The 6,532-nt window shown below is 40.8% G+C and overlaps 1 non-coding gene across 1 annotated transcript; it reads right to left on the reverse strand.

Moving 5' to 3' along the window:
- Nucleotides 1-4,507: 4,507 nt before the first annotated feature.
- Trnam-cau lies at nucleotides 4,508-4,579 on the reverse strand. The gene has a single exon. It is a non-coding gene; the product is annotated as a tRNA-Met (tRNA).
- Nucleotides 4,580-6,532: the final 1,953 nt, after the last annotated feature.

The raw sequence follows: 6,532 nt of genomic DNA on the forward strand, positions 1-6,532 counted from the left end.
AGATAAAATATTTCTATTTTGAAAGAAAATATATATAACGCGTCAATAATTTAGATGGAAAAAATGACGTACATTTTTTCATTCATACAAAAGCCTAAGGGAATGCCTTTAAACAGCGGCTTCATCAATTCTCTCGATTATGTCTTCGTAAGGCTTTTGTAGGACACCGTATCGAGCGTTCCATATATATATTTCGAACCACGATATCATTGGCTGGCCTCTCGTAGAATTCGAGCCAAAATAATTAGGGGTGATGGTAGGTAGAGTCTGTGTACACGCCATGCGCGAGATCGTTTCGCCTCGCGTCGTTGCGCGCTCTTTTAGATCATTCGATCGGTCGTTGACGAAGAGAGATAGAGATAAAGAGAGAGAGAGAGAGAGAGAGAGAGAGAGAGAGAGAGAGCGAGAGAGAAGGGGAGGTAGACAACGAGTCAGGAACCTGACGCGTACGGGGGTGGGAGCGAGCTCCGAATTTGGGGTGCGGAACGTAACAAGCGTAGCTAACGAGCTACAGCAGATTTTATGGGCAGATGGAGATGATGCGATATCCGCGATTGATGCCGCATATACCAGAGAATGGGGGATGCAGAGACTACCTCCAAGTAGGGTTTCCTCAGCAATGAGACGGATTTGCAACATCCTCTTATTATAACGCAAGAGCCGCAACGAGCCGCAACGAGTACCGCAGCTTGCCTCGAATGACTATCCTCGATATTACCGGTGTTATCTTAGAATTATTTCAGCCTTGTCATTTATATCCCTTTCATTTTTCTTCTCGCATAGATCATTTGAAATCATTTAAGCTCGGAAATTTGTGACCGAAGTATAATATATTTGTAATATAAAGAACGAATTAAAAAGAAGAAAAAGCTCGCTTTACTTTGGAATTTCAATGATTTGAGAAACTTTTTATTTCGACTAAATTACGATATGTCTTTTGTATTCACGTTTATATGATTTTAATTATTTGCTAAAACATAGAACGAACCGTCAAAAAGTTATTACAGCTTGCAAACGAATCCTGATTAAAATCACGAGAGGCTTAATCAGTCTAACGCGTTATCGTAAAGTTTTGTGAATCCAATGTTATCTTGTTCGAAATCATATTCGTTTTCCCGGAGTTGGGTTGGTGAACAATACGTATCAACGTACGTACGTGCGCCTACGTATGCGTGTGCGTATGCGTGTGTGTACGAAGGGATGGACGAACTCGCACGTGCGTATTAAAGTCGGACACAAAAAAAGGTCGATTTGACGAGGGTCCGCCTGCTGTGCCGCGATATGTCCATCATCAACCCCGAAAACGTGAGCGCGATGCATAGGTCGAACTTATTTTATAGGAAAGAGATAGAAGAAGACAAAGATGGATACGGGTTCAACTATTCTGAAGTATAATAAACTTTGATAATAAGTCTTGCCGAGAAAGCTTGTTCTATCGAGCTTTGTCTTCGTTATCTCGTGTTATCTTATGTTATCTCGTCAGAAAGGATCGATGTAAACATATTTAAGAAATAACAATATTATGTCGAGCTAATAAACTCCATTCGTTTGATTAAAATTTTCATTACAACGTAACAATTAACTATAGTAACTTTTCTTTACAAATAACGCGTATTTATTTAATATTACAGTGAGTTTTTATTTACTTTTGCATATTCTTATTTAATAGCAAATAATCTCTACAGACTAAAAACAACATTGATCTCTATCATCTTTCCTCGTTTTATAGAGCAGTCGTCCGTTTCGTTGAGTCTTAATTACCAAGCACACGCTTTACACAGGTCAGGGCATCCTACGTTTCTTTTCTACTCATTTACGAGCTCTCTTCGATTTTTCACGGTTCCCCGATGAAGCGGAAAGTTTGGTGGGTTCGCTGGAGGGATGTTGTAGAGAGAGAGAGAGAGAGAGAGAGAGAGAGAGAGAGAGAGAGAGAGAGAGAGAGAGAGAGAGAGAGAGAGAGAGAGAGAGAGAGAGAAGAGGTAGCGCGAAGGTCCGGCTATCAGATATACGGAAACAAAGGTCGGAAGAACCTCGACTGAATTCTATGAGTGGTCCTCCCTCAAAGAGGCAAGAAAGGTAGATGCTATCCTTTGCTCGTTGCCGCATCATCCAGGAGGGTGGTAGTGATGTTAGCGATGATGACGACGACGCGACGTTCCTAGCCGGTACCTCCTGCTACCGGACATTTTCATTAGCTTCTCTTTTGTTCTATGGATATTGCTTTCACGAGTCCACTTTCATTTAGCCACGAAAAAGAGAAGAAGGATTATACTCCTTGAAAGAATCGCCGAACCGTTCAACGATGGATGAACAAAAAAGCCAGGCTTCCGATTGTCTGACCTCTTGTTTCACGAAGAGAAACAAAATCTAGCGACTTTCATGAATCTTCTTAATTTTTTAATTCTTTTCAATCTCTTAAGGCTTTAAATATCTCCAAATCGATAAAAATATCCTAATTGAAGAAACGATTATCGACTAAACTTTTGTTAATTATTGCAAATTATAGTTTATAACATTGGAAAGATTTTATAAGTAATTGTCAAATTATTATATCATGCCTTTTATATCGCAAATAAATGAAGATTTGAAGTGACACATCGGTGTACGCGTAATTAGAGAAAATTTCTACGAGTAGAGACAAAATTATTGGGATGGAGGTAGCCATGCGGAAAACGTGCGGGAGTACTGCTCATGAGAGAGAGAGAGAGAGAGAGAGAGAGAGAAAGAGAATCGATGGAAGCTATCGGACACGAGAGAGCGATGAAGATAAAGGGTGGTTGGAGGGAAGCAAACGGGAAAGAGGAGGAATACGGAAGGGATTTTAATGTACTTACTTGAAAGTAATGGAGGAGTTTGCTCGGTGGACACGTCGTTCGCTGTAGGAAAAACAAGCACTACGCCTGACAAAACAGAGCGCGGCTATGCGCTTTATTTACTCGCTTCATTGTTTGAGTTTTTTAATGCATCTCGTGTATATATATATATGTGTGTGTGTGTGTGTGTATGTGCATTTATATATGTATATATGTAAGCATGTATATGCATATATAGACGGTGAAAAGGGGAGAGAGAAAGAGACAGAATGACGAAGGGTGTGCTCGACCAGTTATGTGTACCGAAGGTTCCAGCTCGTTGGGGATGGCTCTAGATCAATCATATTTTTTAGGAGACACCAAGCAAGTTAGGTAAGTAAGTATATAGAATGCACCGATGACAAAGAAAGGTAGAACGATCGCGGGACCAATCTGGTACGAGTAGATTTTTCTATGAACAGCAAAGTAGTAACAAAAATTGTTGCATCGGGCAAGAACCAGCCATGCATCTTGTGATATTTGCCCGACACAGGTTGATCACTCAGTGTACTCTTTTTATCGATTGTCTCTGGTTAGGAAAGATAATATAATGTACATATGCAATATAATGTAATATAATGTACATATCCACATACTATCTTTACCAGGATATTCGTGGTTTTGCTTTTTACTCTATTTCTCTCTCTCTCTCTCTCTCTTTGACATTATTCTTTCTTCATAGGATCAAAAAATAGAGAACTAAGGTGAAGCCTGCGTTATTTTCGAAAGAAATTCGATCCAAAGTGATCGAAGGAAAGCTTTGTTATCGATCTCGTATCAAGAGATAATTATTATTACAATTTCCACGCTAATAATCAGAAGCACACATACGTATACGCGTGTGTACATGTATCTCCATGAATCTCGTACGTAATGCCTTTGAAGCGAGTGCTTTGACGGGGGCGGCACGCGGACAAGGCACGCGGACGGAGCACGAGGACGAAGCACGCGTACGAGACACAATTGTCAAGTCAGTGAGACGCGAAGGGTGAGTAGAATATCTGCGTGAGAGCCTGCTGGTGCGGGTATCGATTCGAGCAAAGGGGTTGCATCCTCTCGAGATCTATTTACGGTCTCTCTCTCTCTCTCTAGCTCTCTCTTCATCGTCGTCCCACGCGTATGCGTCTTTTCGATCTCGAGCCTTCATCGTCGCCTTTAACGTCATCGACCTCCTCAACGTCGTCCTAATCGGTAAAAGGGTCGATAAGCGGAACGCGTCTACCAGTTGGTCTAATTTACGTGCAGCACGTTCCAACGTTTCAATTTGCCTTCGCACTAAGGATTATTGCCCTGTGAGCAATCGCCTTATGACTTCGGCAAGATCGAATCGTTTAATGTGATTCACTTCAATGAGATCCTATATTTTAACTGGATTAATAATTTCGACGAATAAGTAGAATGGATTTATTGATAACCTTATAACGACGTTCAATATCTGTAAAAAGCTTGGAATATTATTTTATTGACAGAGATAGGAAATACTTTTGAAGAATACTTTTAGATAAATTTTTCTTTTTTCTTTACAACGATTACAACATTCGGTATATTTAAATAAAGAAAATCTCTATTCGATGAAGAGAGATGATTTCAAAAAAAATTTGTAAAAAATAAAGAGAACCCTAATTTTTGTAGCGGATAGGGTGGTCTTTTTCCCTTAGCAGAGCGTGGTTTCGATCCACGGACCTCTGGGTTATGGGCCCAGCACGCTTCCACTGCGCCACTCTGCTTCGATGATATCAACTTTCAAAGTCCTTTACTTGACGTCCATCATAAATATGACAAATACTTATTTACGTTTATATTCGTTCGTCTGTGACCGTATCTGTGAAAGCTTCTTAAGTACGGACGACGGATCGTAAATTGAAAATCCTTCGGTACAAACAAACTCGTTTTTCCTTTTTCGTCTTTCTTTTATTTGCATTTAATGGAAGAAAAAGGGGGAAGAGGAAGAAAAAGAGAGAGAGAGAGAGAGGGAGAGGGAGAGGGAGAGGGAGAGGGAGAGGGAGAGGATTACGTGTCTAGATTCTCTTTATACCGCCTAAAATATCCGCTTTCACGTCAAAGTTTTGCAAGAATCATGAGTCTAAAGCAAGAGGCATCGAGGAAGTTTACGAGCTATCCTCTCTCCTTTCATCCCCTCCATCCGCCCTTACCGAAACTCTTGGGGAGCTTAGATTTACGTAAATATTCAAAAAGTTTTATATTTTAATTAAACCATCGATGGGGTGAGAACCAAGTTGAAAGTATGGTTACATATTTGAAAGAGTAGATTTTGTAATTCTCATATATTTTAGATCAAGAAAGGATTCCTTACGCGACCGCTTACTTACTCGAAAATTAAATCGAAGTGCGTCTTAATCGTTTGTCGGACTAGTCGCGAACTCGTTGAAAAGTCAATGGATAATGAAGTGCCGTCGATGGCTTGCTTTATCGGAAACATTGGGATAAAAGAAAGAACGTAAGGGGATTGTTCTTTTCGGATGGAAGGAGACTTTTCTGGTGGGAAATACTTAACTTCTTACAGGGGAGAGAGGAGGAACGAAGACACCCGGATTGCTCGATGGTAATTCGTGTACAGCGTTTTGAGAAACTCGACTCTCTGCTCTTTTATCGGATTAAATGCACTTCAGAACGGATGGGGAACAATGGTCGTCGACATTATTCGAGTTTTTCAGCTCACTCGTCTTCTCTCTTCGTTTTGCACACTCGTCCGAATCATGGCAGGTCGATTGTTTCTCTTTCTCCTTCTCTTCCATTCTTTCTTTCCGTCTCTTACCATCCCCACCCTCTACATTCTCACCCTCCTGTTCTTTCTGTTTTCATTACTACATTAAGAACTTTCTCGACAAGCTCTCAAGTTAATCCATCCTATAAACTATTCCAAAGGCAGTGAATGGAAACGCTCGATCGATCTCGATTTCGATGTCTTTAAGAAAACCTTTAAAGATAAGTGTCGATTAAAAACGGAAATTCTTTAGTGCGGATAACACGTTCTGAAGCGAAAAGTATTCGTAAGGACCAGGAAGATAGCTCAGATTCTATTCAAGCTCCGAATGATTTTACTTTTGATCTTAGAAAGGAAAAGGACCGCGAAAGAGAGGCGATGGCACTTTGCTTTGCGGTGAAGGGACGGTGATCCTCAGCGAATGTGCTCTCGTCTCTTCGTCGCCGCGGAAGGAACTAATCAAGCGAACGGAGATAAGTCTTCCGATAATGGAATCGACGACGAACACCGGCGAATTCGAGACTCTTGCCGTTGCTCCCGACGCTTCTGTGGCTTACCATAGTGAAGTCGTACGGTGTCAGGATTAGACTGGGCAATGAGTTACGGAAACGAATCTAACGTGATACTGTAAGTACAATAGTTTAACTCTATTATCCTTATTCTCTAGGATTGAAATTGGTACATGTGCAGAGGGCACGTTTGAAAATTAAGGATCGGCTTTAGAAATTTTTTTACAGTCCCGAGAAGAGAGATAATAGAAATTGAAAAGCGAGGCGTTTAGTTTTAATTCACGTCGAGCCAACGTTAGAACCAACTCGATTGTTCGGAGCGGACGATAATTAACTGACCGGGGAGAGTAGGAGCGATAGTTCTTAATGAAGGATTAAATTTCATTATCGTGTGCTCCGCCGCGTAATTCTATGCCTTAATCAGGGCTGACGAATTTCCTCGAAGA

Source organism: Vespa velutina, chromosome 22, assembly GCF_912470025.1.
Source record: "Vespa velutina chromosome 22, iVesVel2.1, whole genome shotgun sequence".
Lineage (NCBI taxonomy): Eukaryota > Metazoa > Arthropoda > Insecta > Hymenoptera > Vespidae > Vespa > Vespa velutina.